The sequence below is a fragment of the Salvelinus alpinus genome, chromosome 12 (genome assembly GCF_045679555.1).
Source record: "Salvelinus alpinus chromosome 12, SLU_Salpinus.1, whole genome shotgun sequence".
In the NCBI taxonomy this organism is placed as follows: Eukaryota; Metazoa; Chordata; class Actinopteri; order Salmoniformes; family Salmonidae; genus Salvelinus; species Salvelinus alpinus.
In genome coordinates, this window is record NC_092097.1 from 27,477,920 (window position 1) to 27,487,314 (window position 9,395).

Genomic DNA, 9,395 nt, shown 5'->3' on the forward strand with positions numbered 1-9,395 from the left:
AGCCATTCTTACTAATCTGCTGGAGAACCAGTTCCGATTTGCCTTTAGAGAGATTCAATATTCTAATAATTTATAATTTTAGCCCTTCAAATTCATATTTATTATATAAATAAGCCCATTGAATTATTCCGATTGAAGTGGATAAAGGAACAAGCGGTTCCTCTTCTAGACGTTAACATCAGTATATGGTCCCGCATTCGCTTATTACTGTATAGAACAGATTTTCCTAAAGTAAAGTGTTGGTTGGTTTCAGAGTTTAATGGGTTTGGATTAGAGGTCGACCGATTATGATTTTTCAATGCCGATACCGATACCGATTATTGGAGGACAAAAAAAGCCGATACCGATTAATCGCCGATTTATTAAAAACATTTTTTTTATTATATATATATATATCATACACACACACATTTTTGTAATAATGACAACACACACACATTTTTGTAATAATGACAATTGCAACAATACTGAATGAACAATGAACACTTATTTTAATTTAATATAATACATAAATACACACACGCACACAGCTCTGAAGTGACAATGATACTGAAGAGTCTGGTTAGTAGACAAATACTCTCAACTGTTTGAATAAAAATAGAGTTTAAGTTACCTGGGATGAATGTCAAAAACAAAAACTTTAATTTCTATATGCAGGAAATCCTATTTTAATAATGGGCATGGTAAGATTTGACAACCAAAGTGCGAGTCATAATTCCCATGACACCTAGCAAAATCTGAAAAGCGGTTCCTTCATTTATTCCATAGGATATTTTTAGATTAACTTAAAATAAGGTCTGTGTTTCGTGTAGGCTTACATCACCGTGCCAATTTTATAACTGTGTAGATATCCATAGGACAAGGTAACTCTGATCAATATTGGCTAAATATAAGCGAAGATTAAAAAAAAATTGTAGAGTGAATTTATGAAAATATGTTGACAAACATTACCTTATCCTAGTGAGATTTACACGGGTATCAAAACGTCGAGGCGGTTTAAGCCTGCACGAAACACAGACCTTATTTGAAGTAGATCAAGACATTCTCTATGGAAGACATGAACGGTAAAATAACGAAGTAACCCCTTTCAAATTCAGCCGCAAGTTATTACAGGAATTATAACGCGTCGACTATTTCTCTCTAAACCATATACCTTTGACTAATCCGGAAACTATCACCTCGAAAACAAAACGTTTATTCCGTTCCGTATTTTATCTAACGGGTGGCATCCATGAGTCTAAATATTCCTGTTACATTGCACAACCTTCAATGTTGTCATAATTACGTAAAGTTCTGGCAAATTAGTTCGCAAAGAGCCAGGCGGCCCAAACTGTTGCATATACCCTGACTCTGCGTGCAATGAACGCAAGAGAAATGACACAATTTCACCTGGTTAATATTGCCTGCTAACCTGGATTTCTTTTAGCTAAATATGCAGGTTTAAAAATATATACTTGTGTATTGATTTTAAGAAAGGCATTGATGTTTATGGTTAAGTACACATTAGAGCAATGACAGTCATTGATTGATTGTTTTTTATAAGATAAGTTTAATGCTAGCTAGCAACTTACCTTAGCTTACTGCATTCGCTAACAGGCAGGCTCCTCGTGGAGTGCAATGTAATCAATGCAAGATTGGATCCCCCGAGCCGACAAGGTCGTTCTGCCTCGTTTTTCCTAGGCCGTCATTGAAAATAAGAATGTGTTCTTAACTGACTTGCCTAGTTAAATAAAGATTAAATAAAGGTGATTAAAAAATATGTAAAAAAAAAATAAACTGCAAATCGGCGCCCAAAAATACCGATTTCCGATTGTTACGAAAACTTGAAATCGGCCCCGATAATCGGCCATTCCGATTAATCGGTCGACCTCTAGTTTTGATCAGTCCTCTTGAATGTGTATGGGGTTCATAACTATGGTTGTGGCGTCCTGGAACAAAGGATTTTCGATCTGAAACACAAAGGACCAACAAGAGATAAGTTTAGTACAGAGCGAGCATCATGTTATCAACAACCAACACTTAACATTATAAATCTTGCATTAAAGACTCCTTAAGTTGATTATTTGCCCCAAAAAATTACAAAACAACAATAAGAAGACCAAACACATTCACAAATAATAGAGAAATCCACTATTCATACAATAAACTATGAGACTGAGAACAATAGACAGATATTTGGTTATGAGAAACGACCAGTTAACGCAGAGACATCTAGCCTATTTGACATATCATGGTGATTCATTGTCAGGTGTATACTGTTCTTTCTCTCACATTTTTCCAGACTACAGTCTCTGTTGCTTTGAAGAATCTGGCGTACTCTCTCCGGTAGTGGAACTCCAGCATCAGCCAGCTGATAAGGATCACTGCGATGCCGATGAAGATGATGCTGGACACCGAGCTGCCAATGATCACATAAGTCTTGTCAACAGAGCCTGCCAGGGATGTGAAGAGGAAGAGTTTGTAGTAGAACATGAGTCCTGACTTTTTGTCTAATGCAAAGCATCTTTGATCAAACAACTATAGCAGAATAGGTCCATATATGCAGAATAAGGATGTCATAGGAGTGATCTTTTTTAGGTGTGCCTAAGAGCTAGCAATATTATGAATTGCTCCAATGAGCAGTGAGAATAGAAATGGTAAAAACAGTAAGCCAGTTGGATACATAGCCATGTTAAAATCTTGAAAATAAAGGATAATGATTAGAGATGAACTTAAGGTCTCACGGGGTAGATCTGTGTAGAGGACCAGGATGTTGCCGTCAGGGAACAGCTCCACTTTGTAGGAGATGGTGTCTTCTCTGCATGGGAACTCCTGGGGTCCCTCAACCCAAGTGGGCTTGACTGAGCCACATGGTCGGCTACAGTTACTCTTTAGGCCGTCACTTTCCTTATTGGACAATTCACACGTCACACAGGCCCTGGAAATGTTACACAAAGACAGGTTAACAGACATACTGAAGGTACACAGGCACACACACAAGCACACACACAGACACTGCATTATTGTAATGTAAAGTGTTCCTGTAAGGTCACAATTGAAGTACTAAACTTTGGCAACCTGGAAACTCAATCCAAAATGACTAAGTTATTGTCTTGTACTCACAGGAATTTTGCGCATGCATTAGCAATCTTTGAGCAGTTCATACCAAAGCAGTCTTTGTTGCACTGGCACTGGTTACACTGGCATGTTCCCTGGCCATTGCACAGCTTCCCAGCAGTCCTGCACTGGTCGGTGAGGGTGGTAACAGTCACACGCAGAGCCTGTGTAGTTGTCATGACACTTACATGTTCCACACTGCCACAGTCACGCGGCAAATGTTGTCAAACACAGCTGAAAAATGGTCTGCAATAAGGTGCAGCTATAAGGAACACATTCTTAACCAATCAAAATGCATGGCCTGAACTAACTGTTTTAGTTTACTCACCACCGCAGAGCATGTTGTTGTGGCGGTCACAGCTGTTGTCATCACATTGGCAGAAATCACCACGGTGGGTGCCCTGGCACACACATATGCCACACTCACAGCTCCCATGCCCGCTGCATAGCAGCGAGGAGCTGTCTTGGGGACATGTTGCGTCCATAGAGTCGGCAGAGATCATGTCCTTAGGCCGTTTACACTCACACCTCTGACCCAGGTGATCCTCGTCACAGCTAAAGGGCACAGCATTTTACAAAAACAATGAAAATAATTGGGTAATACAACAAAAAACAGAACATTCTGGGACTTAATTTGGGCTAGGAGTTTTTTCTGGTCAGGTCACGTAATCAGGGAAGACTTCTAGCCCTACTCATCAGTACCTCAAAAACACTTTAATCACTGTAACAATGGAAAACTATTAACTTGAATCCCCTCAAGTTTTGATTGTGAGAACTTTTATATTTGATACATTTCTTTAACTATAGAAACTTGTTTACTGCTATGTGGTAACAGTCAAACTGCAGTCTGCAGCTGTTTCCCTTACTGTGTGCAATTTGTAAGCACAGTTCTCTATCTCACCAACCAGGAGGTGATGTGAGTTCTCGTCTTAATTTGAGGACTTGCCTGCAGATTCCGCAGTTGAGCGTTCCCTTTTCACTGCAGTGTGTGGACTGCTGTTCTCTGTCATGGCAGTCACAGTCACACAGGGTTTCCACGGAGACCTTCAGGGTCTCGCTGATGCCCTGAAGTTTGAGGAAAAACTGCTTCTTCTCCTTCAGACATTCTCCTTCAGACGTTGAAATATTCAGACTCACTGTGAAGTCAACCTGGGCGCAAGGGAGAGTAAATAGGTCTGTATACAATAAATAGGTCTGTAACACAAGTCCTATACAGTATACCATTAAATAAACCCAGTGTATGCTGTTTTTTGTTGTTTTCAGCCATTGACTTCAAGTGAACAACTATTACATAACTACATATATTACATGACTAAATCCATTAAAGACATGAGCCTTGCTCTCCTTGTTCACATCTTGTTTTTGCCCTCCACCCCTTCTTTGTGCCAGACCTGCTTGTTGAGCTTGACGTTCATGCACGCGCCCCTCTGCCACGGGGTGTTGTCCCCTTCTGCAGTGGTGCAGTGGGATCTGTAGGTCACGTCCAGACCTGAGGGGGCTCCATGGTGCTCCAATAAGATAGCGGAGGACAGGTTCTGTGAACAGATATGCATTACTATAGATAGGAGAGTTGATGATGTTACATTTTTGTCTATGTGTCCAATAAATGGAATTTCATTGCAAAGCCACAGTAATACGTTTGTTTGTAAGTAATACATTTCAAAAGTAGTTTATATTTCTCTAGGCCTAAATGTCTTAAATTCCTAGAGAAATGTAGGTCTATCATGTATGAAACCTTACCTTTACCACTAGGAAGATTGACACATCATTTGCCAGTATATTTTTCTACCCGTGAGAGCATAGCACACACTATATCCGTCACTAGCTAACCATGAGGCCAGGGATTCCAGTGAAAATACATATGGGAGCTGGTTCTACATTTTTAGTCTGCTGTGTGAGTCATGGCATAACCACAGACATGGTTTTATGTCCTCTTTTGAATACGCATTTTATTGGTCATTGCAGCCTTTTGCCATTGAAGTATTTCACGATTTTGCAGTAGCTTGGCACTAATTATTGTCAACTGTGTTCTAGGCTTGAGACCGTTTAGATACTCACATTGTAGGCCTCTAAGATGAGCTGGACCACGTTGCTGGAGTCGTTCTTCAGGACTCCCAGCACTGACTGAGGGATTAGTTTACTCAATGCCTAGAGAAGTGTGTGTGTGTATACAGTATGTGTGTTTGTTTAGGTATGGGCACAATAGAGAGAGACGGGCGAAGGTAGAAATACAGAGGTTAAACATTTTGTGAACTTTTGTAATTTGCTTTAACAAACTATCTCTCCTGTCAGTCCTGACCTTGTAGGCAGCAACACTGTCCTCAGTGACAGCAAAGATGAGCTGGATGTTATTGGCTGCCAGGACCCTGGCGAGCTGGCCAACCGATGGGTAGTCCTTAGACACATAGGAAGTGGATTAAATAACCACAGAAAGGCGTCGTAGTTACCCAGCTCTTCCACAACAAATGTCACTGAAACAAGCTCACGTCTTCTAAGTGTTGATCATCCCACCCCTCTGTTGATAACTCACATATTTAGTGCCATCGTAGAAGCCGCTGCCATTGAGATGACACTTCCCATCATTAGGTTTGAATATCCCAGCCAGCCTGCCGTCCCCGGCAATGTGGAAGGTGTCATCTGACGTGTAAACCAGGATCCGGGTGACATTGTTCCAACCAATCACACCCTGGAGGGAGGGAGGGAGAGAGAGAAAGGGAGAGAAATAGAAATGGACATTGTAGACATACGTTGTAGCAGACTGGTCTCCTAGACTAAACGTAACATAGTAAATGTAAATCTGGGGCATTCACATTAATATGATATGTAACGTTTGGTATGGTTTCATAAGACGGAAGGTTACTTAAGGCAAAAACGAAAGGAGGGTGGTTGGTCGGATTGGATGGGCCGCCAAACTTACCCTAGTAAAACTGACTATCCTACCGATCCTCGACTTCGGCGATGTCATCTACAAAATAGCTTCCAATACTCTACTCAGCAAACTGGATGCAGTTTATCACAGTGCCATTCGTTTTGTTACTAAAGCACCTTATACGACCTACCACTGCGACCTGTATGCCCTAGTCGGCTGGCCCTCGCTACATGTTCGTCGTCAGACCCACTGGCTCCAGGTCATCTACAAGGCTATGCTAGGTAAAGTGCCGCCTTATCTCAGTTCACTGGTCACGATGGCTACACCCACCCGCAACACGCGCTCCAGCAGGTGTATCTCACTGATCATCCCTAAAGCCAAAACCTCATTTGGACGCCTTTCCTTCCAGTTCTCTGCTGCCTGCGACTGGAACGAATTGCAAAAATCTCTGAAGTTGGAGACTTTTATCTCCCTCAACAACTTTAAAAATCTGCTATCCGAGCAGCTAACCGATCGCTGCAGCTGTACATAGTCCATCTGTAAACTACCCACCCAATTTACCTACCTCACCCCCCATACTGCTTTTATTTATTTACTTTTCTGCTCTTTTGCACACCAGTATCTCTTCTTGCACATGATCATCTGATGATTTATCACTCCAGTGTTAATCTGCTAAATTGTAATTATTCGATTTATTGCCTACCTCATGCCTTTTGCACACATTGTATATAGATTCTCTTTTTTTTCTTTTCTACCATGTTATTGACTTGTTTATTGTTTACTCCATGTGTAACTCTGTGTTGTCTGTTCACACTGCTATGCTTTATCTTGGCCAGGTCGCAGTTGCAAATGAGAACTTGTTCTCAACTAGCCTACCTGGTTAAATAAAGGTGAAATAAAAAATAAATAAAAATGGGTGGCCGTATATAATTTGTTTGAATCTCATTACGGACAATTTTAGCATTTTAGCAACTTTGCAACTACTTCCTACTTTTTAGACTTTGCAACTACTTAGCATGTTAGCTAACCCTTCCCCTAATCATTTCAGCTAACCCTTCCCCTAACCATTTAATCTAAATCCTAACCCTAACCTTAACCCCTAACCTAGCTAACGTTAGCCACCTAACTAATGTTAGCGTTAGCCACCTAGCCACCCCTAGCTAACATTAGCCACAACAAAATGGAATTTGTAACATATGATACGTTTTGAAAATTCGTAGCATATCGTACATTTTGCAAATTCGTAAGATATCGTATGAATTGCAATTCGTAACATATCATACAAAATGGAGTGTCTCGTATTTACTACTAAATGCTCTGGGACCGCATTGGTTGTAGACATCCTAGCCTCTATACAGAGGTAACTGTGTTTGGTCATGTATGACAGTCCTACCTGGCAGACAGCTGCCTGCATGATGGCGTCAAAGCCAGACTCGGGGGAGTCCACCATTTGGGGGAGTCCACCATTTGTTGCACAAATTTGTTTACATTCCTGTTAGTGAGCATTTCTTCTTTGCCAAGATAATCCATCCACCTGAAAGGGGTGGCATATCAAGAAGCTGATTAAACAGCATGATCACTACACAGGTGCACCTTGTGCTGGGAACAATAAAAGGCCACTCTAAAATATACAGTTTTGTCACACAACACAATGCCACAGATGTCTCAAGTGTTGAGGGGGCATGCAATTGCCATGCCGATTGCAGGAATGTCCACCAAAGCTGTTGCCAGATAATTTAATGTTAATTTCTCTACCATAAAACGCCTCCAACGTCGTTTTAGAGAATTTGGCTGTACGTCCAACCAGCCTCACAACCGCAGACCACTTGTAACCATGCCAACCCAGGACCTCTACATCCATCTTCTTCACCTGTGGGATCGTTTGAGACCAGCGACCCGGACAGCTGATGAAACTGTGGGTTTGCACAACCGAAGAACTTCTGCACAAACTGTCAGAAACCGTCTCAGGGAAGCTCATCTGTGTGCCCATCATCCTCCCCAGGGTTTTGACCTGACTACAGTTCGGCATCAGAAACGACTTCAATGGGAAAATGCTCACCTTCGATGGCAACTGGCATGCTGGAGAACTGTGCTCTTCGTGGATGAATCCCAGTTTCAACTGTACCGGGCAGATGGCAGACAGCAGGTATGGTGTGTGAGCGAGCGGTTTGCTGATGTCAACGTTGGGAACAGAGTGCCCCATAGTGGGGGTGGGGTTATGGTAGGGGCAGGCATAAGCTACGGACAACAAACACAATTCTATTTTATTGATGGAAATTTGAATGCACAGAGATACCGTAATGAGATCCTGAGGCCCATTGTTGTGCCATTCATCCACCGCCAACACGTCATATTTCAGCATGATAATGCATGGCCCCATGTCGAAAAGATCTGTACACAATTCCTGGAAGCTGAAAATGTCCCATTTCTTCCATAGCCTGCATACTCACCAGACATGTCACCCATTGAACATGTTTGGGATTCTCTAGATCGACGTGTATGACAGCGTGTTTCAGTTCCCACAAATATCCAGCAACTTCGCACAGCCTTTGAAGAGGAGTGGAACAACATTCCACAGGCCACAATCAACAGCCTGATCAACTCTATGCGAAGGAGCTGCAACCTGCCTAAATGACTACAGACTCGTAGCACTCACGTCCGTAGCCATGAAGTGCTTTGAAAGGTTGGTAATGGCTCACATCAACACCATTATCCCAGAAACCCTAGACCCACTCCAATTTGCATACCGCCCAAACAGATCCACAGATGATGCAATCTCTATTGCACTCCACACTGCCCTTTCCCACCTGGACAAAAAGGAACACTTATGTGAGAATGCTATTCATTGACTACAGCTCAGCGTTCAACACCATAGTGCCCTCAAAGCTCATCACTAAGCTAAGGATCCTGGGACTCCTTCTGCAACTGGATCCTGGACTTCCTGACGGGCCACCCCCAGGTGGTGAGGGTAGGCAGCAACACATCTGCCACGCTGATCCTCAATACTGGAGCTCCCCAGGGGTGCGTGCTCAGTCCCCTCCTGTACTCCCTGTTCACCCACGACTGTATGGCCAGGCATGACTCCAACACCATCATTAAGGAAGTCAGAGACCTGGCCGGGTGGTGCCAGAATAACAACCTATCCCTCAACGTAACCAAGACTAAAGAGATTATTGTGGACTACAAGAAAAGGAAAACCGAGCACGCCCCCATTCTCCTCGACGGGGCTGTAGTGGAGCAGGTTGAGAGCTTCAAGTTCCTTGGTGTCCACATCAACAACAAACTAGAATAGTCCAAACACACCAAGACAGTCGTGAAGAGGGCACGACAAAGCCTATTCCCCCTCAGGAAACTAAAAAGATTTGGCATGGGTTCTGAGGTCCTCAAAAGGTCTACAGCTGCAACATTGAGAGCATCCTGACTGGTTGCA

General features: G+C 42.6%; 1 pseudogene; it reads right to left on the reverse strand.

The window, feature by feature from the left end:
- Positions 1 to 1,880: 1,880 nt before the first annotated feature.
- Positions 1,881 to 7,415, reverse strand: LOC139535272 (integrin beta-7-like; annotated as a pseudogene).
- Positions 7,416 to 9,395: the final 1,980 nt, after the last annotated feature.